The sequence below is a fragment of the Mustelus asterias genome, unplaced genomic scaffold (genome assembly GCF_964213995.1).
Source record: "Mustelus asterias unplaced genomic scaffold, sMusAst1.hap1.1 HAP1_SCAFFOLD_2381, whole genome shotgun sequence".
Lineage (NCBI taxonomy): Eukaryota > Metazoa > Chordata > Chondrichthyes > Carcharhiniformes > Triakidae > Mustelus > Mustelus asterias.
Window position 1 is genome coordinate 15,171 of NW_027592326.1, and position 11,625 is coordinate 26,795.

General features: G+C 50.5%; 1 long non-coding RNA gene across 1 annotated transcript; it reads right to left on the reverse strand.

Annotated features, from left to right (window-relative positions):
- Window positions 1-8,095: 8,095 nt before the first annotated feature.
- Window positions 8,096-10,646, reverse strand: LOC144489639 (uncharacterized). The gene is made up of 2 exons (XR_013497008.1): window positions 10,555-10,646; window positions 8,096-10,495 (listed from the first exon to the last, which is right to left on the reverse strand). It is a non-coding gene; the product is annotated as an uncharacterized LOC144489639 (long non-coding RNA).
- Window positions 10,647-11,625: the final 979 nt, after the last annotated feature.

Below are 11,625 nucleotides of genomic sequence, written 5' to 3' on the forward strand. Positions count from 1 at the left end.
AGGCACCTCCAACCCGGCCAGGCACCGCAAATTTAACCCCCGAGCCCTAACCCCATCACCGACCCCAATCTGAAATCTCATGCCCGGGGAAGGCACCTCCAACCCGGCCAGTCCAGGCAAATTCTCCCCCTTGCTCCACCCACCATGAACCCAAGCACTCGAAACCGACTCTCCACGCCGACCAAGGCGCTCCTCCTGGCGGCCACACTTTCAGATTTCTCTCACACACTGCTGGCTGGCTGGCCGGCCGATGTGGGAGTGGACGGACAGGGTGGCCGACCTGTGCAGCTTAGGTGGATTGGCCATGCTAAATTGTCCCAAGTGTCCAAAGATGTGTAGGTTAGGTGGATTGGCCATGCTAAATTGTCCCAAGTGTCCAAAGATGTGTAGGTTAGGGTGGATTGGCCATGCTAAATTGTCCCTTAGTGTTCAAAGATGTGTAGGTTAGGGTGGATTGGCCATGCTAAATTGTCCCAAGTGTCCAAAGATGTGTAGGTTAGGGTGGATTGGCTATGCTAAATTGTCCCAAGTGTCCAAAGATGTGTAGGTTAGGTGGATTGGCCATGCTAAATTGTCCCTTAGTGTCCAAAGATGTGTAGGTTAGGGTGGATTGGCCATGCTAAATTGTCCCAAGTGTCCAAAGATGTGTAGGTTAGGGTGGATTGGCCATGCTAAATTGTCCCTTAGTGTTCAAAGATGTGTAGGTTAGGGTGGATTGGCCATGCTAAATTGTCCCTTAGTGTCCAAAGATGTGTAGGTTAGGGTGGATTGGCCATGCTAAATTGCCCCTTAGTGTCCAAAGATGTGTAGGTTAGGTGGATTGGCCATGCTAAATTGTCCCTTAGTGTCCAAAGATGTGCAGGTTAGGTGGATTGGCCATGCTAAATTGTCCCTTAGTGTCCAAAGATGTGTAGGTTAGGGTGGATTGGCCATGCTAAATTGTCCCAAGTGTCCAAAGATGTGTAGGTTAGGGTGGATTGGCCATGCTAAATTGTCCCTTAGTGTTCAAAGATGTGTAGGTTAGGGTGGATTGGCCATGCTAAATTGCCCCTTAGTGTCCAAAGATGTGTAGGTTAGGTGGATTGGCCATGCTAAATTGTCCCTTAGTGTCCAAAGATGTGCAGGTTAGGTGGATTGGCCATGCTAAATTGTCCCTTAGTGTCCAAAGATGTGTAGGTTAGGGTGGATTGGCCATGCTAAATTGTCCCTTAGTGTCCAAAGATGTGCAGGTTAGGTGGATTGGCTATGCTAAATTGTCCCTTAGTGTCCAAAGCTGCGCAGGTTAGGTGGATTGGCCATGCTAAATTGTCCCTTAGTGTCCAAAGATGTGTAGGTTAGGTGGATTGGCCATGCTAAATTGTCCCTTAGTGTCCAAAGATGTGTAGGTTAGGGTGGATTGGCCATGCTAAATTGTCCCTTAGTGTCCAAAGATGTGTAGGTTAGGTGGATTGGCCATGCTAAATTGTCCCTTAGTGTCCAAAGATGTGTAGGTTAGGTGGATTGGCCATGCTAAATTGTCCCTTAGTGTCCAAAGATGTGTAGGTTAGGTGGATTGGCCATGCTAAATTGTCCCTTAGTGTCCAAAGATGTGTAGGTTAGGGTGGACTGGCCATGCTAAATTGCCCCTTAGTGTCCAAAGATGTGTAGGTTAGGTGGATTGGCCATGCTAAATTGTCCCTTAGTGTCCAAAGATGTGTAGGTTAGGTGGATTGGCCATGCTAAATTGTCCCTTAGTGTCCAAAGATGTGCTGGTTAGGTGGATTGGCCATGCTAAATTGTCCCTTAGTGTCCAAAGATGTGTGGGTTAGGTGGATTGGCCATGCTAAATTGTCCCTTAGTGTCCAAAGATGTGTAGGTTAGGTGGATTGGCCATGCTAAATTGTCCCTTAGTGTCCAAAGATGTGTAGGTTAGGTGGATTGGCCATGCTAAATTGTCCCTTAGTGTCCAAAGATGTGCTGGTTAGGTGGATTGGCCATGCTAAATTGTCCCTTAGTGTCCAAAGATGTGTAGGTTAGGTGGATTGGCCATGCTAAATTGTCCCTTAGTGTCCAAAGATGTGCTGGTTAGGTGGATTGGCCATGCTAAATTGTCCCTTAGTGTCCAAAGATGTGCTGGTTAGGTGGATTGGCCATGCTAAATTGTCCCTTAGTGTCCAAAGATGTGTAGGTTAGGTGGATTGGCCATGCTAAATTGTCCCTTAGTGTCCAAAGATGTGCTGGTTAGGTGGATTGGCCATGCTAAATTGTCCCTTAGTGTCCAAAGATGTGTAGGTTAGGTGGATTGGCTATGCTAAATTGTCCCTTAGTGTCCAAAGATGTGTAGGTTAGGTGGATTGGCTATGCTAAATTGTCCCTTAGTGTCCAAAGATGTGTAGGTTAGGTGGATTGGCTATGCTAAATTGTCCCTTAGTGTCCAAAGATGTGTAGGTTAGGTGGATTGGCCATGCTAAATTGTCCCTTAGTGTCCAAAGATGTGTAGGTTAGGTGGATTGGCTATGCTAAATTGTCCCTTAGTGTCCAAAGATGTGCTGGTTAGGTGGATTGGCCATGCTAAATTGTCCCTTAGTGTCCAAAGATGTGTAGGTTAGGTGGATTGGCCATGCTAAATTGTCCCTTAGTGTCCAAAGATGTGTAGGTTAGGTGGATTGGCCATGCTAAATTGTCCCTTAGTGTCCAAAGATGTGTAGGTTAGGTGGATTGGCTATGCTAACTTGTCGCTTAGTGTCCAAAGATGTGCAGGTTAGGTGAGAGGGGTATTTGATAATTGTGTATGATAGAGATATTGAGTGTCCTTTAATTTGGTGATTTTTGATAGAGAGGCAAAGAGAGAGAGACAGAGAGACAGTCCTGTTTTAAGGGACAGTTTAGTTTGGGGTCAGTGTTTGGGAATTTATAAACCGCACCTGATATTCCCAACAAGAGCAAGAGATCTCAGTGTGTAAACATATTAAACTGTTGAAACAGGGACAGGCAGAAAGGTCTGAGGCTTCTTCAGAGCTTTCTGTAAATGCAAAGGGAATTGCCATTGCCCAAAAGCAGCAACATGTGAACTGGAAACCCCTTTTCCCCAGCTTGTTACACACTGACCTTTCCACAACCCCAAGATGTTTACAAACACTCCCTGTAATGTATTCCAACTTTGTATCAAACTGCCTGCCCATTCTCCAATACTGACCCTCTCTCAATCGGGCACTGAATTGAGAGAGAGATAGAGAGAGAGAATTAGAGTGTTTTTAAAGTTTGTCAGAAGTAAGGCTTATATTAACACTGTAATGAAGTTAGAGAGATAGAGAGAGAGAGGCAGAGACAAAAAGAGAGGGGGGTGGAAAGAGAGAGATACTGGATTCAAAATTCTGCAGCTTTTCCATGTGGCTTTTTAAAATTTCAATTCAAACCTGGGGCACTGACAGAGACAGAGACAGGGAGAGACAGAGGGGGTATTTAAAGTTTAACGTTTTAAACTTCATTTATTAGTGTAACAAGTAAGGCTTACATTAACACTACAATGAAGTTACTGAGACAGAGATACAGGGAAAGTGTAGAGGGAGAGTTTAAAGTTTATTTATTACTGTCGCAAGTAAGGCCTACATTAACAGAGAAAGAGAGAGAGACAGAGAGGGAGATAGAGGGAGTATCCGGAGTGGGTTCAGTAACACATTTATTTCCCAGCTCTCTCTCTCTCTCTCTGTGACTCTTTAGGGATGAGATATTTATCCGGGATGGTTTCACTGACCCTGTTCGGCAGGCATTCCCAAATCCAGTCTGGCACTCAGACACCACTCACACATTCCCTCTGCTCTGTCCAAGGGAATGTTTTAAATCCAGGAATTTCTATTTTATATTTTACAGGGTGAGGGCGGGGGGGGGGGGGGGGGAAGAAACTCAACTCAAAATCCTACTGTCTCTCCACGTGGTTTTAAAATTTCAATTCAAACCTTGGGCCACATGGGAAACTGCAGAGATTGGGGAACCAGTGTCAAACCAGTTTGTATGTGTGTCTGTCTGTAGCTTTCGTGTCTTCGAACTTGCTTATCCCACCGACCAGTGCAGGATTGCAAGGAGATATATTCTGAGCTTCAATCTTTCCCCCTGACTTTGCAATAATCCCCCCCACTGCTGCCAATTTGCAATAGGGGAGGGACACACACACAGTAATGAAGACTGAAGCTGCCCCTTCTACTCCTCAATCCCATTCTCCTCCCCTCTCTCTGTGAGAATATCACAGTAGTCTGCTTGTAATCATTGTCCCCAACTCAAATGCGAACACCTGGGTGTGGCCACCACATCCTCAGACAGACTGCAAACTGATTGTGTTTATCAGACACACGCAGAGAACTGAGGGTTTATTTTAATCTCCGAGTGTGTATTATATTATAAGGGTGCACTCCTCGTCACAATGGATGTCTCGGCACTCTACACCAGCATCCCCCACGACGATGGCATTGCTGCAACGGCCTCAGTACTCAACGCCGACAACTGCCAGTTTCCAGATGCAATTTTACAACTCACCCGCTTCATCCTGGACCACAATGTCTTCACCTTCAACAGCCAGTTCTTCATCCAGACACACGGAACAGCCATGGGGACCAAATCCGCACCTCAATATGCCAACATCTTCATGCACAGGTTCGAACAAGACTTCTTCACCGCACGGGACCTTCAACCGATGCTATACACTAGATACATCGATGACATTTTCTTCCTTTGGACTCATGGTGAACAATCACTGAAACAACTCTATGACGACATCAACAAGTTCCATCAGACTCACCATGGACTACTCTCCGGAATCGGTTGCATTCTTGGACACACGCATCTCCATTAAGGACGGTCACCTCAGCACCTCACTGTACCGCAAGCCCACGGATAACCTCACGATGCTCGACTTCTCCAGCTTCCACACTAAACACGTTAAAGAAGCCATCCCCTACGGACAAGCCCTCCGAATACACAGGATCTGCTCGGATGAGGAGGATCGCAACAGACACCTCCAGACGCTGAAAGATGCCCTCATAAGAACAGGATATGGCGCTCGACTCATCGATCGACAGTTCCGACGCGCCACAGCGAAAAACCGCACCAACCTCCTCAGAAGACAAACACGGGACACAGTGGACAGAGTACCCTTCGTCGTCCAGTACTTCCCCGGAGCGGAGAAGCTACGGCATCTCCTCCGGAGCCTTCAACATGTCATTGGTGAAGACGAACATCTCGCCAAGGCCATCCCCACACCCCCACTTCTTGCCTTCAAACAACCGCGCAACCTCAAACAGACCATTGTTCGCAGCAAACTACCCAGCCTTCAGGAGAACAGTGACCAAGACACCACACAACCCTGCCACAGCAACCTCTGCAAGACAGTATCATCGACACAGATGCCATCATCTCACGTGAGAACACCATCCCACCAGGTACACGGTACCTACTCTTGCAACTCGGCCAACGTTGTCTACCTGATACGCTGCAAGAAAGGATGTCCCGAGGCATGGTACATTGGGGAAACCATGCAGACGCTACAACGGCTGAATGAACACCGCTCGACAATCACCAGCAAGACAGTTCTCTTCCTGTTGGGAAGCACTTCAGCGGTCACGGGCATTCAGCCTGCGATCTTCGTGTAAGCGTTCTCCAAGGCAGCCTTCACGTCACACGACAGCGCAGAGTCGCTGAGCAGAAACTGATAGCCAAGTTCCGCACACATGAGGACAGCCTAAACCGGGATGTTGGGTTCATGTCACACTATCTGTAACCCCCACAGCTTGCCTGGCCTTGCAAAATCTCACTCACTGTCCTGACTGGAGACAATACAAATCTCTTTAACCTGTGCTTAACCCTCTCTCCACTCACACTGTCTGTACCTTTAAGACTTGAGTACCTGTACAAAGAACAATACAGCACAGGAACAGGCCCTTCGGCCCTCCAAGCCCGTGCCGCTCCCTGGTCCAAACTAGACCATTCTTTTGTATCCCTCCATTCATGTGGCTATCTAGATAAGTCTTAAACGTTCCCAGTGTGTCCGCCTCCATCACCTTGCCCGGCAGCACATTCCAGGCCCCCACCACCCTCTGTGTAAAATACGTCCTTCTGATATCCGTGTTAAACCTCCCCCCCTTCACCTTGAACCTATGACCCCTCGTGAACGTCACCACCGACCTGGGGAAAAGCTTCCCACCGTTCACCCTATCTATGCCTTTCATAATTTTATACACCTCTATTAGGTCACTCCTCATCCTCCGTCTTTCCAGGGAGAACAACCCCAGTTTACCCAATCTCTCCTCATAACTAAGCCCCTCCATACCAGGCAACATCCTGGTAAACCTCCTCTGTCCTCTCTCCAAAGCCTCCACGTCCTTCTGGTAGTGTGGCGACCAGAACTGGGCGCAGTATTCCAAATGCGGCCGAACCAACGTTCTACACATCTGCAACATCAGACCCCAACTTTTATACTCTATGCCCCGTCCTATAAAGGCAAGCATGCCATATGCCTTCTTCACCACCTTCTCCACCTGTGACGTCACCTTCAAGGATCTGTGGACTTGCACACCCAGGTCCCTCTGCGTATCTACACCCTTTATGGTTCTGCCATTTATCGTATAGCTCCTCCCTACATTATTTCTACCAAAATGCATCACTTCGCAATGATCAGGATTGAACTCCATCTGCCATTTCTTTGCCCAAATTTCCAGCCTATCTATATCCTTCTGTAGCCTCTGACAATGCTCCTCACTATCTGCAAGTCCTGCCAATTTTGTGTCATCCGCAAACCTGTAAAGACTCACATTCCAACCATTATCTTGTAAATTGAGTCTGTGTCTATCTATGCCCTGTTTGTGAACACAACTTTTGAGACTACAAAAGCTCGTGCTACCAAATAAACTTGTTGGACTTGAACCTGGTGTTGTGAGACTTCTTACAGTGCAATCCCCTGTGAGACAGTTCCGACGAGATTACTTCTCTTGGCGATCACCGACGAGGTGGGTTCTTGAGATCCATGGATTCTGCCTTCGTTGCATCTGTCTCTGCAAACCATTCAACAAGATCATGGCTGTACATGTCGAGTCCCACATTCCCATCAAATCCGGATAACACTCGATCCTCTTGACTAATCTATCTTATCCAGACAAATGTGAGGTAATGCATTTTGGAAGGTCTAATACAGATCAGAAATATACAGTAAATGGCAGAACCCTTAAGAGTATTGATAGGCAGAGGGATCTGGGTGTACAGGTACACAGGTCACTGAAAGTGGCAATGCAGGTGGAGAAGGTAGTCAAGAAGGCATACGGCATGCTTGCCTTCATCGGCCGGGGCATTGAGTTTAATAATTGGCAAGTCATGTTGCAGCTTTATAGAACCTTAGTTAGGCCGCACTTGGAATGTAGTGTTCAATTCTGGTCGCCACCCTACCAGAAGGATGTGGAGGCTTTGGAGAGGGTACAGAAAAGATTTACCAGGATGTTGCCTAGTATGGAGGGCATTAGCTATGAGGAGAGGTGGGGGAAACTTGGTTTGTTCTCACTGGAACGAAGGAGGTTGAGGAGCGACCTAATAGAAGTCTACAAGATTATGAGGGGCATAGAGGGGATAGACAGAAGCTTTTTCCCCAGGGTGGAAGAGTCAATTACTGGGGGGCACAGGTTTAAGGTGCGAGGGGGCAAGGTTTAAAGGAGATGTACGAGGCAGATTTTTTACACAGAGGGTGGTGGGTGCCTGGAACTCGCTGCCGGGGGAGGGAGTGGAAGCGGATACGGTAGTGAGTTTTAAGGGGCGTCTTGACAAGTACATGAATAGGATGGGAATAGAGGGATACGGTCCCCGGAAGGGGAGGGGGTTTTAGTTCAGTCGGGGGCAGCATGGTCGGTGCAGGCTTGGAGGGCTGAAGGACCTGTTCCTGTGCTGGAATCTTCTTTGACTGAATGGTGGAGCAGACTCAAAGAACAAAGAAAATTACAGCGCAGGAACAGGCCCTTGCTCCGATGGACCGAGTGGCCTAATTCTGCCCATGTGCCTTTATGGTCTTTGGGCACAGCCCGCCCCCCCCCCCCCCCCCCCCACCGCCCCCGAGGTCAAGAAAGACGAGTGTGACACACACAGCAGTTTACCAAAGGAAGAAAAAAAAAACTGGATTTTTTTTCCTCTTGGTTTTATTTACACTTTTCCAGTCGGATGATATGATTCTGTTAGGTACACTGGAATCCGCCTAATTGTGCTCACATCAACCAGCAGTTAAATATACACCTTTTCCTGTCTGAATTCCATGAAATAATTTAAACCTTCGTCTCCTTACTGTGTGTGTGTGTGTGTGTGTGTGTATGTGTGGGGTGTGTGTGTGGGTGTGAGGTGCGTGCGTGCGTGCGTGCGGCATTTGAAGCCCCGACACAAATGACATTATCCTTAAAAAAAAGTTCTCCTCAAACCCCATCCACACCCCCTCCCCCCCGTCCCCCCCCCTTCCCCCCACCCGCCAACCCCCTTTATTTTTTGGCTTTTTGTTTATTATTAAAGGGTTCTTTCTCTCTCGCTCAAGTTTCATTGCTCCCCCAAACACCCCCCTGCCAACTTCGCCAATTTTGCAACGCTCACTCTTCCCACCCCCATGTCTGAATTTCCACCAAATCTAAACATCACACCAAGCCCCCGCTCGCACCGCACCCCACCGCCCCGCCCCCTCCCCGGTGTCGAGGATTGATGAGGAGATGCACCGGTGTTGGACTGGGGTAAACACAGTAAGAAGTCTCACAACACCAGTGAAAGTCCAACAGGTCTATTTGGTAGCAAAAGCCACACTAGCTTTCGGAGCGCTGCCCCTCACTCACCTGATGAAGGAACAGCCTGTTCCGAAAGCTCGTGGCTTTTTGCTACCAAATAAACCTGTTGGACTTTCACCTGGTGTTGTGAGACTTCTTACTCTGTCGAGGATTACACCAGGACCACTGAAACCCCAGCCCCAACCCCACCGTCTCTCTCTCTCTGCTCCGCTTTGGATTTGGAGGGGGGGGAGGAGGGGGAGGGAAGAGAGGGGAGGAGGGGGGGGGGGAAAACTTGGCTGCCTCTTGCACCTTAGTTATTCATATCCAGCTCCTGCTCTCTCCAATCCCCCACCCCCTCCCCCCCTCCCTCCCACATCACGTCAGGTGGGTTAAGGTTATGGTATCAAATGGCATGGGGTCTTTCCAGAAGAGAGACCCCCCTCCTCCCCCACACACACTCGCTCTCTCTCTCACGGACCACCTCCGCGACAGACAAAGAAGGAGAAGTTGGCACGGACTGCCAGGCACTGCGGGGACAGGTAGGGAAGGGAGGGGCTGTCGGGGGTTCCCTGGAGGAGGTGGGGCGCTTCTCACACACATAGCGGCTCAGCACACCCCAGTAATTTGGGGGAACAAACAGAACAGGGACCCAACTGTAGCTCGATCACCACGGCCAAACCAGTTGCTGCGGGACTAATGGATTCACCCCCCCCCCCCCCCCCCCCCCCACCCCCACCCCACACTCTGTCCTTCTCCAACCCTCAAGCCTGGCAGCAAGGTCACACACCCCCACCCCCCAGGGGAGGGAGGGTGGCAGAGTTTGGAGAGGGGTGTGCTGCATGTTCACTCACACACGGGCACCGGGATCTGCCTCTCGGAAGAGCTGACATTCCCTGGGTCTAAAAGTAGAGAAAGAAGGAGGGGGGGGGGGGGGGGGGGGGGGGGGGAAGAGGGAACTACCCTGCTCCGAAGGACCCAAATTCATCAGTCGGAGTTGTGATATCTCCGAGGGCACTGGGAACAGCGATGCACAGGTATCTCCCCCGAAAGCGCAACAGAGGCGGCGGACGTGGGGACTGAGAGACACAGTCAGGGTACAGATATCTCCCCTGAGAGAGAGAGGGGACTGAGAGACACCAGTCAGTGTACAGATATCTCCCTGAGAGAGAGAGGGGGTACTGAGAGACACCAGTCAGTGTACAGATATCTCCCTGAGAGAGAGAGAGAGAGGGGACTGAGAGACACCAGTCAGGGTACAGATATCTCCCTGAGAGAGAGAGGGGGTACTGAGAGACACCAGTCAGTGTACAGATATCTCCCTGAGAGAGAGAGAGGGGGGGCTGAGAGACACCAGTCAGGGTACAGATATCTCCCTGAGAGAGAGGGGAGTGAGAGACACCAGTCAGTGTACAGATATCTCCCTGAGAGAGAGAGGGGGGACTGAGAGACACCAGTCAGGGTACAGATATCTCCCTGAGAGAGAGAGAGAGGACTGAGAGACACCAGTCAGTGTACAGATATCTCCCTGAGAGAGAGAGGGGACTGAGAGGCACCAGTCAGTGTATAGATATCTCCCTGAGAGAGAGAGGGGACTGAGAGACACCAGTCAGTGTATAGATATCTCCCTGAGAGAGAGAGGGGACTGAGAGACACCAGTCAGTGTATAGATATCTCCCTGAGAGAGAGAGGGGACTGAGAGACACCAGTCAGTGTACAGATATCTCCCTGAGAGAGAGAGAGAGGGACTGAGAGACACCAGTCAGTGTACAGATATCTCCCTGAGAGAGAGAGAGAGAGAGGGGACTGAGAGACACCAGTCAGTGGACAGATATCTCCCTGAGAAAGAGAGAGGGGGGGACTGAGAGACACCAGTCAGTGTACAGATATCTCCCTGAGAAGAGAGAGAGAGAGGGGGGACAGAGAGACACCAGTCAGTGTACAGATATCTCCCTGAGAGAGAGAGAGAGAGAGGGGGGACAGAGAAGACACCAGTCAGTGTACAGATATCTCCCTGAGAGAGAGAGAGAGAGGGGGGACAGAGAGACACCAGTCAGGGTACAGATATCTCCCTGAGAGAGAGGGGGAGTGGGGGGACTGAGAGACACCAGGCAGTGACAGGCCATTTCAGAGAGACACACACACACACACACACACACACACAAGCCAGTGTACGGTGCAAGGCAAGGCAGACCAGTGCTGAGGCTGACATGATGCAGCAGACATTTGTCTGGGGGGGGGGAGGTTCAGTCCTGTCTGTGCACCAACAGCAGAATGTACCGTGCGTGTGGAGGCAGCGGTCACTGGCAGGGGGTGGCATGGCGACCTCCCTCCCTCTCTCCCAGCCAGCTCCGCCCCCAGACTGTGGCATCGCGCAGGACATTAGAGCCCCCTCCAGCTCGTGGGCACGCCCCCCACCCCCAACCCAGTCAGACGAAATGGCATTTAAGGCCGCATTGCTTCGTTAAAATCCTCCCCCCGACAACTCTGCAAAACCCAGGTGAAGCTAGGGTCACCTCCCCCCCCGCCCCCCCTGCCCCACCCCCCCCCCCCCGAGTACGGAGTCCAACAGCCCCGGGGAAACCGGTGTCTGCCGCTCTCCCCCCCCTGCGTGGCCCAAACGCCTGCCCCCTTTCCCTGCTATTTTACCCCCCTCCCCTCTGGCAGTGCTGCCAACGCCTTGGGATTCCCGTGGGGAGATCCCCACTCGCTTTGGGGCTGGAGGAAGGTAAGGGGGAGGGTGGTTCCAGGTGGAGAAGGGAGAGAGGGGGCGGGGAGCGGGAGGGCCCATTAGAAAGTGGTAAAGCCCCAGCACCCACCAGACACCCCCCCCTCCCCACTTGTTGCCACCCGTGTGTCGCGATGCCACCCTCTCCCT